General features: G+C 40.2%; 1 protein-coding gene across 1 annotated transcript in view; it reads left to right on the top strand.

The window, feature by feature from the left end:
- Positions 1 to 13,574, top strand: part of LOC102555644 (zinc finger protein 182-like) — a 40,199-nt gene extending 26,625 nt beyond the window's left edge. Inside the window, exon 3 of the transcript XR_010059545.1 lies at positions 1,178 to 13,574. The gene's annotated coding sequence lies outside the window, so the exon portion shown is untranslated. The remainder of the gene's footprint in view (positions 1 to 1,177) is intronic.
- The last annotated feature ends 2,360 nt before the right edge of the window (positions 13,575 to 15,934 follow it).

The raw sequence follows: 15,934 nt of genomic DNA, 5'->3' as shown, positions 1-15,934 counted from the left end.
TTTAGCCTGGGAAATAGGCATCCTCAGAGAGTTTTGTAGATAGTAGTGATATGGGGAACCAGTGCAGGTTTGACTGAATCAGAAAGGACGGGTCCTGGGTAAAACAGGCCATGAGTCGAAAGAGAGAGGGGGAGTTGAAAAAAGGAATAAGAGGGAGAAGGGAGCAGGAGCCAAGAAGCAAAGAGCCAAAGATATCCCCTTTGATATTGTTTGGTTTGTGACACCAGGACAGTGGATATATAAAAACTGACCTGGCCTCCAGGTTCTCCCATCATCCCTCAATCCCTATCTGACATACCCTGCTGTGCCCAGCCCTAAACTTTCCAGCCCAGGAGTTGGGTTGCACTTTGCCCAGAGTCTCTTCCCTATATTTTGGACTCTCTCTCTCTCTCTTTCTCTCTCTCTCTCTCTCTCTCTCTCTCTCTCTCTCTCTCTCAATTTCACTACCACTTCCTCCTCTTCTTGTCCTTCTCTATTTTCTCTCTGTATGCCTGCCCGTTCTTTCTCTCTCCCTATTCCCCCTCCCCCTTTGGCGACTCTTCTGTCGTCCTCCATTCTTAGGGGCCACTATACTTGTCCAGGACCAGCTTCCCAATAAACCTGATTAATATATTCTAATCTGGCTTGAATTGTCTCATTTCATTGCTGGAGAAATAACCTGAGTTATTCATTTTCCCTGAGTTTCTATTAGACCTAATAAGGTCTTGGTCAGCCAAGTATACATGCTGTGTATTTTTATAGCTAGAAATCTCAATACAAAGCAGAACAAAATTAGAAAGCACTTTTTGAATAACTATGATTGCTCACTTACATTAGAAAGATGTCTTTATTTCAAGAAAGCACTGTGCCCATGCATGTTTGGCCAAGCTGCTGTGTTTTCTTTGCATAATTTTTTGACACTGAGTTCTGTGACTGTAAACTTCTTACAGGAGTGGAAATGCCAGTAACAACTTTTTTTTCAGAGACCTCCTTTAGGAGGCATACAGCAGTCTGGATTCTGTGGATCAGAATAGTTTTCTTGCAGTCTTTCTTGCTCTTTCTCATGTTCTGGGGTAAACAACTTTACTTGTGCGTATGAATGAGTTTCCTGTCTGATACAGGAGAGTGAAATCCTCAGAGAAAAAAGACACCTTTGTTAAGGTATTTTCTCTTTCCTTCATGTTTATTCGTTTGGTAGGTGGGAGCATTTCCTTTTTGTTCCCTGAAATGTTCCAAGTACTTTCTCAAAAATCTCCTTCCCACATGTGGGTGTCTGGCTGTCCAGCCAGATCTGCTCAGCTGTGAATCAGAACTAAGAGCCCAGGATGGTGAAGACGGATACAGGTATTTTAGGGGAATTGAACAAGGAATGGGGTGGTTCTCAAGTGACAGTAGAAAGAAAACAGTACATGAAATTCAATTTGCCAGTTTATTTTCTCTTTCTCTTTATACTTATTAAAAAAAAAAACAGCATTCTTTTAGGTATGTACTGACATAATTGGAATGCTCCACCACTGCCTTTTTTTCTTCCTTTACCTAAAAGTTCTTTATTTCAAAATGAGATTCTGGGAAGAAAATGACTGTGGTGGAGGAGTTTTTCTTTATATCTTTAAAAATACTTATTATTTAAGGATATGATTATCCTCATATAATGTATGTAATTATATTCACTGCATGCTCTTTTAGTGAATGTATAAGTCTGAGGAAGACACTTGATTTTGGAACTTTAGTGAGTTGCCAATGAAGAACAGCAAGTTCTCTTATTACTAAGCCACATCTCCAGCCACCAGGCTTTAATCCTTGTACATTTGTGATAGGCCCAGTATATGGCATTTTACCCTGTGCTTTCTAGGAAAACATAAAGATATCATGAATATCACTTGTCTACATATTCAAAAATCCTGTTAGAAATAGAGTCCAAATATTTAAGAAAAGAAAGAAGTTGAAAGTATATTTTCACAGTAATTTGAACTACTGCTGTGAGAGATAGTACATTCAAAGGTAATAAGGACAGAGTAATTGTCACACAATTTAATACATTGGTTTCACTAACACAAAATGTTTCTGTTTTATGGAATGCATAATCAATTTTAACATTTATTTGCACCTATTTACAGGCAGATTCAATACTATTGTGTTTGTTCTGAATGAACATTGTTTTGAATGTCCTGAATGACCCTCAGTTCCTAATCACTCTCAGCTGTGAAGTTTCTCCGAAGTTGACATTTTTCTGTGTTGTGTTTGCAGACTCTTAGAGACAACGTAGAAGATATCAACTGGACATAACTGATATTCCCATGAACTTGCCAGCTGTGAAGATACTCTCATAAAATGTATTATTTCATACCACTCTTGGGGAGTTAAGGATGCAGTCATGTTTTCATTATTGTACATCTGTGACATTGCAAAAGATAGTATTTCATAGCTCAGATCTCAAATCTCTAGCTTTTATGATTTCCTATTACTGGCTGTGCAGACAGAAGTTACTGGTTCTCTGTATTTGTCCAGTTATGGTTTTCTGAAATAATTTTGTCGTTTGTAAACAACTTGTATTATTTTCTATTTTTAAAAAATTATTTTTCACTGGCCTTTCGGGGTTCATTGGAAATCTGAGGGGAGGGGCGAAAGAAAGGGGGACAGGAGGCACAAAGTAGGAGAGCAAGTCTGTGTTCTGATCAAGCTCTCAAACTTAAATGAAAAAAAAAAGCGACTTATAAAGACAAGCTGGCAGGAATGTCACCCAGGGCCCAGGACCAATTTCATTACGGTCACCACCCTCCCTATAGCCCTAAACCATAAGTTGCGGATATAAACTGATAAGAACAGTTTTTCTAGAGGCAGAAGCTATAAAAATGATAAGAACTAAGAATGAACAACTGGCTAAGTGTCGCAGAGGGTGTAAATGGGCTTGACATTCCTAAAACATTCCTGGGACAAAGGGTGTGTAAGCCACTTGGCTCTCGCAGTTCTTCCTTATACATTGTCATCAGCATTAGTTTTTGTTCCTGACCTGGCTGAGAGGAAGCTCAGAGTTTTGTGGATGAAAATATTATTCACGATTCATAGCATGAAGCACACTTAGTATATAATTACTGGCAGTTTCTCCTGGGTGCAGAGTGCCCACGTCCTCTGGGTCCATGATTTATGGCCCTCAAGATTCTTCATTTTCTCCCATGTTTCTTTTGAAGTAAACCCTGTCATGGGAATCTGAAAATCTTTATCAAAAGAGATAGTTTGAATTCTATGGAGTATACTTTTCTGTATTAATGATTATATAAAATATTGTTTTCAAAAGGAAGACCTATATGGTACATTAGTGCAACAGAAATGCTGCAGTAAAACAGGGTTGATAGTTATTTGTGATAAGAAAGGGAGCCATGTCTTGCTGAGTTGATTCATTCTTAAGTCTAACAAACTTATAGAAGGATGGGCCCTAAATACAGGTGGACTTTGTAAAATGCAGTCTAGTTAAGTTTAGAGACCACTGTTGGATACCAGAAACCATTGGAATAAAGAATGAATTACTGATTCAAATAGCACATTCATGTTCCTTCTCTTCTTCAGGGTTAATAATCTTGCATCATGAAAGGTTGTATAGTATAGTTAGTCTGTTCCAAAGGAAACTCTATGCTGATGAGCTACAGGAGCATGTATGTACCAGAGTAGGTAGGTGTTGTGGTTCTTCCTCAGGAGTTACCAGATTTGGAGTTTGTGAAGTTTTTAATTCAGGTGATATGGAGCTCAAAAATCTTGAAACCAGTGGCCCTGACACTCAGCATTTAGTGTGTCCTGTGGTTCTTGGTGCTTTTCCCTTCTAGAAAATATGGATTTTTCTGTTACTGATAAATACTATTTCCCCTGTTTAAAAAGCATTCTTGGAAAACTTGTATCCAAAAATATGCTTCCAAATACACAGTAGTATTTCTTCTTTTTTTTTTTTTAAAGATTTATTTATTTATTTTGTATATGAGTACACTGTAGCTGTCTTCAGACACACTGGAAGATGGCATCGGATCCCATTAGAGATGGTTGTGAGCCACCATGTGGTTGCTGGAATTTGAACTCAGGACTTCTGGAAGAGCAGTCGGTGCTCTTAACCACTGAGCCATCTCTCCAGTCCAGTAGTATTTCTTCTTAAGTTGTAGTTGGATAGGTATTGTTTAAGTTTTGTCATTAATAAATCTTGATGTTTAAACATTACATGGAATTGGTCACTGAACTGTGATGATAATTCACACACAACATTACCTTTTTTATCTCTCACTATCCCACTACTGTTCTGTCTTTTTTCTTCCCCATCATTCCACCTGGTATTTCATGTTTGATTTTTGTGCCACTTTTGTGTAGTTAGGAAAGCTGCCATGCATTCATGATTGTACCTCTATGTCATCTCAGATGAAAAGGTTTCATAGTTCATATCTCCAACCTCCAGCTCTTACCATCATTTAATAGCTAATTCAGTAATGTTCACTATGATATGGATTTCCCATTATAGGCTGTCCAGGCACCAGTCAGTTGTTATTATTGGATCAGTTATACATTTCTGAGATTACTTTGTGTTTTGTAAACAAAGTTTTTGAACCAGTCAAATAACTGCTTTAATGTAAACAGAGCTAGTTAAAGGAACCTTCAATATTTCTACATGTAGCAAACTGTGTTCCTTCCTAGAACCCTTGGTCCAGACATTGGTTTTTGGCAGTGCCCTGACTATATTTCCTTCCATAGCTAGCCTCAGATCCAAACAAAATTTCTCCTGTTACTTAGAAAATAGTCTTGGTTGGATTACACTAATGTACATACTTTGACTAGCTCCTTTATATTGATGCTCACAGGGCCAGCATCAGACTTTGATGACTTTTCTCCACAATCTCACAGAGCAAATTTTGCCTTTTGAATAATACCACCATGGAGCTTAAGATATTTTTAGACACAGTTGATCATCTGGTCACTTCTCAGCATCATCTTGTAATGCAGAAATACATCAGGCAATTCACTCTACTGAGGAATCCTACTAAAGTAAAAATATGTCATTTTTCAGTTGTTATACATAATAAAAGACATAAAATCCATGCTCAAAAAAAAAAAAAGCAAAGCAGGATAAATACTAAACCATTATGAACATGAGAAATGTGTAAAATTTTGCCTTTAGTAAATGTTTAATCTTAGAAAACATTAAGAATTTGGACTTAAGCTTGGCCACAGCTCTCTGCTCCCAAACCCGTGAGACAGAGAGCTCACTGCCCAGACAGGTGGACATTCTTGAGACTGCAGAGCGGGAGAGACCGCCAATACTGCCCACCCTTGTCCATATCCCTGGCCCAAGAGGAAACTGTGTAGGGCCTCTGGGAACCGGAAGATAGGGGCACTCAAGCAGCAGGTCTCCTGTGCTCCAGACACTGGCTGGATCTGAAGGGACCCGGTCAACAGCTCCCCGAACCCAAATACTGTGGGAGGGAGAGCTAAACCTTCAGAGGGACAGACATGCCTGGGAAGCCAGAACAGACTACACTCAGCCCATATTTCTGACTCCAGAGGAAAACGCCTAACGCCATCCAGGAACCCTGTGCACAGGGTCCCGAGAAAAGGTGGGGCAGGCCCTTCTGGTTGCCGCCCTCAAGGAGAGCTCAAACACAGCTCCCCAGGAGAAACCTTAGGCCCGGGACCAGAGGTAAGACCAACTTTTCTGCTCCAAGTGACCTTCATGGTGGACTCAGGACACACAGAGGCAAAATTCCTCTGGGAACGGACACTTCTGGGTTTTTAGCTGGAGCCCATACCCCGCTGATCCTGGCCCACAGATCTCTGCTCCCAAACCCCTTGGGAGAGAGAGCTCATTGCCCAGACAGGTGGGAACACCTGAGACTGCAGAGCAGGAAAGACTGCCAATAATGCCCACCCTTACCCACATCCCTGGCCCAGGAGGAAACTGTAAGGGACCTTTGGGAACAGGAAGATGGGGGCACTCAAGCAGCAGGTCCCCGGCGCTCCAGACACCGCCCTGATCTGAAGGGACCCAGTCAACAGCTCCCTGCACTCAAATCCCAAGGGAGGGAGAGCTAAACATTCAGAGGGACGGACATGCCTGGGAAGCCAGAAGAGACTAAAATGTGCCCACATTTCTAACTCCAGAGGAAAACACCTAACACCATCTGGGACCCCTGTGGGCAGGGTCCCAAAAAAAGGCTGGGCAGGCCCTTCTGGTTGCTGCCCTCAAGGAGAGCTGAAACACAGCGCCCCCCCCCCCCCCAGGAGCAACTTCAGGCCCAGGACCAGAGGTAAAACAAACTTTTCTGCTCCAAGCAATCTGCCTGGTGGACTCAGGATACACACCCACAGGAACAGCTGAAGATCAGTAGACAGAAAAGACTACACGGATGAAAGCAAAACACTCTGTTCCCATAACTGGCTGAAAGAAAACAGGAAAACAGGTCTACAGCACTCCTGACACACAGGCTTATAGGACAGTCTAGCCACTGTCAGAAATAGCAGAACAAAGTAACACCAGAGACAACGTGATGGCAAGAGGCAAGTGCAGAACCCAAGCAACAGAAACCAAGACTTCATGGCATCATTGGAGCCCAATTCTCCCACCAAAGCAAACACTGAATATCCAAACACACCAGAACAGCAAGATCTAGATTTTAAATCACATTTGATCATGATGATGGAGGACTTCAAGAAAGACATAAAAAACTCCCTTAGTAAAAAGCAGGAAAACAAATAAACAAGTAGAAAACTATAGAGAGGAATCACAAAAATCCCTCAAAAATTCCAGGAAAACACAATCAAACAATGGAAGGAATTAAAAATGGAAATAGAAGCAATAAAGAAAGCACAAAGGGAGACAACCTTGGATATACAAAACCAAAGGAAGAGACAAGGAGCCATAGATACAAGCATCAGCAACAGAATACAAAAGATAGAAAAAGCAAGAAACTAATCGTCTTGGCAACAAAACAAAGAGAGGAAAAGAACACAAACATAATCCACATCCAAATACGAATATAACAGGAAGCAACAATCACTATTCCTTAATATCTCTAAACATCAATGCTCCACCATGTTCATAGCAGCCTTATTTATCATAGCCAGAAGCTGGAAAGAACCCAGATGCCCTTCAACAGAGGAATGGATACAGAAAATGTGGTACATCTACACAATGGAATATTACTCAGCTATCAAAAACAATGACTTCATGAAATTTATAGGCAAATGGGTAGAAATGGAAAATATGATCCTGAGTGAGCTAACCCAATCACTTAAAAACACACGTGGTATGCTCGCACTGATAAGTGGATATTAGCCCAAGTGCTTGAATTACCCTAGATGCACAGAACACATGAAACTCAAGAAGGATGACCAATATGTGAATGCTTCACTCCTTTAAAAGGGGAACAAGAATACCCTTGGCAGGGAATAGGGATGCAAAGTTTAGAACAGAGGCTGAAGGAATGCCTATTCAGAGCCTGCCCCACATGTGGCCCATATATATATATACACAGCCATCAAACCTGATAAGATGGATGAAGCAAAGAAGTGCATGCTGACAGGAACAGGATATTCATCTCTCCTGAGAGACACAGCCAGAATTCTGCAAATACATAGTCGAATGCCTGCAGTGAACCACTGAACTGAGAAGCAATCAGAGAAAGGACTGAAAGAGCTTGAAGGGGCATGAGACCCCTTATGAGCAACAATGCCAACCAACCAGAGCTTCCAGGGACTAAGCCACTACCCAAAGACTATACATGGACTGACCCTGGGCTCCAACTGCATATGTAGCAGTGAATAACCTAGTAAGATCACCAGTAGAACGGAAGCGCTTGGTTCTGCCAAGACTGAACCCCCAGTGAACGTGATTGTTGGGGGGAGGGTGATAACGGGGGGGGGGGGAGATTGGGAAGGTAACACCCATATAGCAGGGAAGGAGGAAGGGTTAGGGGGATGTTGTCTTGGAAACCGGGAAAGGGAATAACAATTGAAATATAAATAAGAAATACCCAAATTAATAAAGGTGGAGAAAAAAAAAGAATAAAAAAAGAATTTGTACTTAAATATTCTGTACTCTTTTTGGCTAATGTCCACTTATTAATGAGTATATACCATGCATGTCCTTTTGGGTCTCAGTTACCTCCGTCAGGGTGATATTTTCTAGTTCCATCCATTCACCTGCAAAACTCAGGATGTTCTTGTTCTTAATAACTGAGTAGTATTCCATCATGTAAATGAACCACATTTTCTGTGTCCATTCTTCTGTCGTGGGACATCTGGATTGTTTCCAGCTTCTAACTAGAACAAAAATGAACATAGTGGAACACATGCCCCTGAGGCATGGTGGGACATCTTTTGGGTATATTTCCAAAAATCGTTTTGCTGGGCATTCAGGTAGATCTATTTCTAAATTTCTGATGACTCTACAGATTGATTTCCAGAGTGGTTGTACCAACTTACAATCCCACCAACAAGGAGGGGTATTTCTCTTTCTCCACATCCTCACTAGCATCTGTTTTTGATATTAGCTATTCAGACTGGTGTGATGTGGAATCTCAGGGCCATTTTGATTAGCATTTCTCTGACCACTAAGGACTTTGAACTATTCTTTAGGTGCTTCTCAGCTATTTGAGATTCCTCTGGTGTGAATTCTTAGTTTAATTCTATACCCCATTTTTTTTCATTGGGTTGTTTGTTTTCTTGGTGGTTAGCTTCTTGAGTTCTTTATATATTTTGGATAGTAGCCCTCTACTGGATGTGGGGTTAGTGAAGTTTTTTTCTCAATCTGTAGGGTGCTGATTTGTTTTATTGGCAATGTCCTTTGCCTTACAGAAGCTTTCCAGTTTCATGAGGTTCCATTTATCAATTCTTGATATTCAACCATGAGCCATTAGAGTTCTGTTTAGGATATGTTCCTCTGTGCCAATGGTTGAATTAGGGAAAAGTTGGAAGAAGCTGAGGAGGAGAGCAACCCTGTAGTAGGACTAGCAGTGTCAATTAACCTGGACCCAAGATCTCTTAGACACTGGACCACCAACCAGGCAGCATACACCAGCTGTTATAAGGCCTCCCACACATATACAGTAGAGGACTGCCAGGTCTGGGTTCAGTCAGAGGATATGCACCTAACCCTCAAGAGACTGGAGGTCCCAGAGAGTTTAGAGTTTAGAGTTCTGGTGGGGTAGGGGATAGGGGAATGAGGGGGTGGGGATATCCTCTTGGAGACAAGGGACAAGGAATAGTTATGGGATGAGGAACAGTCCAAGGGTGGACCAGAAGGGCAGTAAAATCTGGACTGTTAAAAAAATTAAATTAATAAAAAGAATTTGTACTTAAAAAAACTGCTCAAGTGTAACAATGTAGAAATGTATATCATAAAATTATTTTATTGATTCCCCCTGAAAAAACAACAACAACAACAAAAAAAAAAACTACAAAGAGAAAATCTGTAAGGACAAAATGAGAGAAACACGAAGGATTTGACTAAGCCTTCAAATTAACACAATCTTACTTTATTTTGGAAAATTCATACTGGAGATAAATAATATTAATGTACATAGTTGTGCTATGTTCATGTCTATTTTTACATTACAAGTTCAAGTCTAGAGAGGCAAAAAAGATGGCTCTGTTGGCAGGCATGGGGCTGAAAGATTAAAACCACCCCTCCTAGCAATCTCAAGTACATCTACTAACCAGGGACCAGGAAGTCAAACAGGAGTGTATAGAGCCTGTAAAATGTAAATTACCCCATTCCACTTTCAGTCCAGGAAGACCTGTAGCAATTTTTATTGAAAAAATACACTCACACTGAATACTCAATAGTCCCCATGTTCTTTCATTGTCTCAACAGGATTTTTAAGAATAAAGTTGAGGTGAGATTCAAAACAATCATTTAACTGTAACCCTGTTGGTGCCCTCAACGACATGGTACTGAGAGCCGGGCAGAGGCCTTCGAGGTTTAAGAAAAAATATATACTCAGTCATTCATGTCAAGAGAATGCCAAATCTTTTGCTTTATTCACTGAATATATACCCCAAGTTCACCATGTGGAAAATTCCAGGAAGCACAGTGGGAAAACCTGCTTAAGCCCTCAGGAACAAAGAGGAACAAAAGACAGGAACCAATTATCACCCAGGTGTACCACCCAGGTGTGTCACTTCCGGGCCAGGGCGTTCCTTTGTTAGGAACACAAGGCTTCTACATGAATCAGCAGGGCTTCAGCAGGGGTCAAACACTGTAGGGGACCCAGGAGAGTCCGACATAACCCCCTCTAAAAAGAAGACATATTTCCAACATACCATGGAATAGAATAATGTATATTACCATACCACAATACAGTAAATTGGACAGAGTGTGGAAATATTGCAAATCAGGACCACAAACCAGCAAGGCAAGTCCAAATCCTGTATCTCCACAGTTGGTAGAAAATGACTTAGATGTCTCTTGCATCCTTGCTTTGCTGAATTCTCTCTAATGGGCTAGTTTGACTCTCTCCCACCCCTTTTTAAAATCTCTTTTTGATAGTTATCCCAAGGGTCTAGAATCTCCAATATCTTGGAGTCTCTAAGTCATTCTATGATTCACCTTCACAGCTCTACACAAAGGTCTATCTAGTCTTCACACAGGGACTCCTTTGTCATATTCCTGGCCTCAGAGGGTGTTCTTGACTGCAGTACAAGATTGCACATCTCTGGTCCTACACCTCTATTGATTGTCAATCCAGAACCAGATGGCTAAAACTACCAAGTTCTGATGCTGCTTGGCTGAAACTGATCATTAAAGGTGGTTCCTTAATTTTTCGTTTCTAATGGTGCTAGCTAAAGGTTTGGTTTTTTTTTCTCCCATACTACTGTTAGTTTACTTCTTTGCAGAACATAGGATGCAGAGCCAGCAGACCTATAGTTTCCATATCAGGTTACAGACCACTGAAAGGTAAAAGTTTTAAAGTTGCCCCCCCTAGACACAAAGTTTAGAGCAGAAAAAAAAAACAGGTTAGGCCCCAAAATTGTATGTTCCAAGCCTCTCCTAGGGCTATAGAATGGGTAACTACATTGGCCGGCTCAACAGCTTTCTCCCAGAAACTAGCTGACCATAAATCTTAGAGAACAATCTTGAGAAGCAGGAGACAGCTTCTCCTAGGAAACAATCTTAAAAAACAGAGAGTTTTTCCTAAGAAACATGACATCATCCCTGCCCCCTCGGGTTGTGGTTTCTCCCTTTAAATACCTCTTCGCCCAGCCGGGTCGGACTCCACTGCCCCAGTGCACTGGTTGCTATCGATAAACCTCATGTGATTACAAGGACAGTGTTGTGTGAGTTCTTGGGGGATAACGTCATGCTGAGATTTGAGTGAGGGTCTCCCCACTCAGGGGGGTCTTTCAACCACCACAGCCAGCTGAGTGAAGATCCCTTTCAGCAACAAACAAGAAATTTAAAGTATATTTTTCACATTAATTTAAAATCCTGAAAATTGTTCCTTTTGATACAATTATAGTGTGAATATTAGAAGACAGATTGTATTGGTTTAAATGTCCCCCAATGGCTTATGTATTTGGACTGTATGCCCCACATTGGTCACAATGTAATTGGTACTTTCACTAGTGTTCAGCTCAGAAAGAAAAACCCCACAAATCTATTTTACTCGCTTCCTCCTTATTGATTGAGAAGGAGGATGTGAATTCTCAGCTTTATATTCCACCAACATGGCTGCCTTATGTAAGCACATTCTGCAGTGTTGAACTGTTTTCACTCTTGAACCGTCAGTCAAAATAAACTCTCTGGTTTCAGTCTCATTTTGTTTTTTAAATTGCCTTGGTAATGCTGCATTATGGAAGCAATAGGCAAGTATCCCCTCCCAAAAACAAAACAAAACAAAACAACAAAAACAACAACAACAACAAAAACTTTTCAGATTGGATTTAAGGCTTCTTTTCAGAGATCAAATTCAAGTCAGATTCTGAAACTTGATCAGGAACAGGTAGTATGATAAGTCATGGGAACTAACCATTGTTTTTCTAAAAAGTACCAATAGCAAGTCTCCTTTCAAAGACTTGATTGCATTCAAAGTAAACTGTGGTGCTATGCTATCATCAGTGAATGCTATTATTGTCATGCATAGACATTAGTACAGAAAATCATAATGGGTCGAACTGGGAACTAAGGTGGACATCTGTATTATCCCCAACAAGGCTCAAGAAATGCCTACATCAGTATGAGCCTTTCTTTTAGAACTTATCTACTTATCTATGAAAAGGGAATATCATTCTTCATCTAAAATGAGGAATATGATTGAAGAGGTAAAAGTGGTATGAATCAAGGGACTTGTGGTGTTATGGTTTCTGACCTGAAGAACTCTATTTTTAATACTATAAGGGACTGAGAATATCTCTCCCAAACCTTCTGTGTGTTTTTCTTTTATGTTTTTGAGATATCTCATGCCCCCCTTTTACAACATTGGATTGGATGTCCTAACCTTGCCACACTGTATTATAGTCTTTGCTAATACTACACCATTCCCATTTCCTGAAATGCTTGTGTGAAAGATGTATTTCTTAATAACCTACTTTTTTTTAAAAAAAGGATGTATTTATTTTATGTATGTGGGTACAATGTCACTGTCTTCAGACACACAAGAAGAGGGCATCAGATCCCATTACAGATGGTTGTGAGTTACCATGTGGTGCTGAAAATTTCACTCAGGCCCTCTGAAAGAGAAACCAGTGCTTTTAACCTCTGAGCCATCTCTCCAACCCCTTAATAACCTATTTTCATATTTTATTTATAAAATTGTGGAATGGATCAACCTGAGCTTAGACTGCTATAGAGGGCAGAGCTGTAAAGTGACACTAGCCCTTTGGGGGATCCCAGAAGATTCTGTGTAGATCCCAGACAATGACTCAAGAAGCTGTAGCATTGAAAATTTCTTTGGAGACCCCAAGATGTTCAAGATGCCAGGGTCATGGGCTCTCTGCTGAGGAAAGCTGCTAACAGGGAGTGAAACCAACCCAGGAGAAAGAAGTTTGTTGCAGTCAACAAAGATGAAAAAGGAGTTGAAGATCTGATGACTGTTTTCACATCAGACATGGAGATGCAGAGTTTAGAGTTTGCCCAGATGGTTCCTTGCCTTGCTTTTGGGGGTTACAGTTAAGTAATTGAATGAATATCAGAAGAGACTTTGAACTTTGGACTTTTAACATTGTTGAGACCGCTATAGACTATGGGGACTTTTGAAGTTGGACTAAACGGATTTTTTATTATGATATGTTTAGGCATGCTACCCCAATACACTCATATGTTTGAACAAGGATATGTGGGCCAGGGAATTGAATGTGATGGTTTATATATGCTTAGCTCAGCGAGTTACACTATTAGAAAGTGTGACCCTGTTGGAATAGGTGTTTCACTGTGGGTATGGGCTTTAAGACCCTCTTTCTAGCTGCCAGGAAGTCAGTATTCTGCTAGCAGCCTTCAGATGAAGATGTAGAACTCTCAGCTCCTCTTGTACCATGCCTGCCTGGATGTTGCCATGTTCCCACCTTGATGATAATGGACTAAATCTCTGAACCTGTAAGCCAGCCCCAATTAAATGTTGTCATTTATAAGACTTGTCCTGTTCATGGTGTCTGTTCACAGTAGTAAAACTCTAAGACAGAAGACCTTCCCCTAAGGAGCCTTGCCCCCGCCAGTGGAAACTCAGTTATTCACGGGGATCAAGGGGGACCCGTATCTGTGGAAGAACAGGCTAGAAAGAGGAGCGAGACCAAGCAGTGTCCTTGTCAAATCTGTTTATTGAGAGGAGTGTACAGCATTTAAAGCTCTGAAGCAGGAACTGAAGCTTAGGGTGTGTGTGTGGGGGTACTGGGAAGTACCCAAGGATATAAGATGAATCATTAAACTGCAAGATGTTCTTCTTAGACAATGAGGCAACAGTCTTCCGGGAACATGTTCTTTCTTTGAAAAGGTCAAGCCCTTCTCAGGAATCTGCTCAGGGAAGGGCCCCAGTCCAGCAGTCCTGTCCCAGACAGAGGCTGTCACTGAAGAAAGACCTTGTGGTTCAGGTGAAGGTAGCATCCTAGAAGACATAGTAAAAAATTGAAAGAGCCAAAGCCAGAAAATGCAGAAGAATGCAGTGAAAATACTTCTGGACCTAAATTTGCACAATTTCTGATGAGATTGAGACAAACGATGTTTTTTGTTTTGTTTGTTTTTTTTTTTTTTTTTTTTTGGTTCTTTTTTTTCAGAGCTGGGGACCGAACCCAGGGCCTTGCGCTTCCTAGGTAAGCGCTCTACCACTGAGCTAAATCCCCAGCCCCAACAAACGATGTTTTATCAAGGCTGAGAAGAGGGGTCTTTAAGTTTCAGAGCTTTTATGAATACCTATTGGCAGTTCATAGCAGAGAGTAGATGGGTGTCATTTTTTTAGTTAGGGATATTAATGAGTTGCCCAAGATTAAGTAAGTAACTTCCCATGGCAAACTAGACAAATAACTCTGTTAAATTCAGAGGATTCAGCTAAAAAACATATCATGGAAGGAGAAGGCTTGATGTTTTAATTGCTGAAATTACATTCTACATTACTTCTATAATAACTGTTCATTGAGTCGGAATAACATCTAGCAACATAGAGTCATACCTCTCCCTTCCCTACCATGTTTCTTGATGCTTCTTCATAGAATTAAAAGCCCACATATTCACCAGTTTAATCGCAGATGAAAAATTCTTTCACCTCTAAAACGCATATATCCAATAACTACCCAGATTTTTTTATAAGGAATCAAATGTATTTAGAGATGCTGAAAAACTATACCTGATATTCAGGGAACATGTAACATGTGGTCCATGAGCAGCCCTCATCATACTTGACATAAAACTTGAGTTTCCCACTGATTCACTGGATAACCAGTATTCTATCTGGAATCTACATACTATACTGTAACAGTCATAAACAAAATTCTCAATTAATATACAGGAATATTACTCTCTCTGACTGGTCAGTGTCCATGCTCAAGGTTTTTTAGTAACTAATATTTTAGACTAAGCAACAGAAATAACTGAAAGACACAGTGTAAGTGGAAATCCAACTTATTCCAGTCACCATGCAAGTCTGTGTTTATTCTTTCCTATTACTACACAAGCAATAACAACATAAAATTCAACTATATTACACATGTGATTCTAGATTAAATGGTTAATTATAGTTCATTCCTTCATTAATGAATAAATAATCCTTTATCTACATGCATATGAGCAGTAACAGCAAGCTGAGTCAGAAAATGCATGCATGACATGTGAAAAGTAACACAAGGCTTCTCTAAAACAGTGGAGCACAATTGGTGAGATTTTGATTTCTCTAGGTACTCAACAGTTTGTTTTTGAGCAACGTTGTCTAAACAATAAATGACATTTTTGAGAAAGCACAGACAGTTCCAAAACCTCCAAAAATTAGATCAGGATTTAAAATAAATTAAAAGTATTGCAATGAGATAAAACAAGAGAAATCAATCTGAAGACAATACAAAGAGTTTGATATTCTGCAAAGATACTCAGCAATTCTTATCAATATCTTTCATTTCATCAGAAATCAAAAAACTGATCCCAAAAAGGATAGAGTATAAATAAACTGACCAAGGCAGCTCAGTCAGTCAACAGGTTGTCCAGGGCAGGAGTGAGGATTAAAAAGAAAAAGAGACAATTAGACAACATTATAACACGACTGTGGCCAGTGCAGTTTTTTTTTTCAGCCTGCTTTTATACCACTTTAAATACACACAAAATGGTAAGATCACTTCTGGGTCAGAGAACAAGCAAGGCAATAAAGGAAGTCCTATAAACACCTTTCTAGGGGGTAGTCAGGATGACCAAGACAAAAAGACTGCCCACATGCCTCCACTGATCATGTTCTGAGCTTTGTATTAACTCAAATGTAAATGTCCCTAATCTTGGCCTATTTCCTGATTTCTGGCA

Source organism: Rattus norvegicus, chromosome 1, assembly GCF_036323735.1.
Source record: "Rattus norvegicus strain BN/NHsdMcwi chromosome 1, GRCr8, whole genome shotgun sequence".
Lineage (NCBI taxonomy): Eukaryota > Metazoa > Chordata > Mammalia > Rodentia > Muridae > Rattus > Rattus norvegicus.
This window is presented reverse-complemented; position numbering and strand designations above follow the sequence as displayed.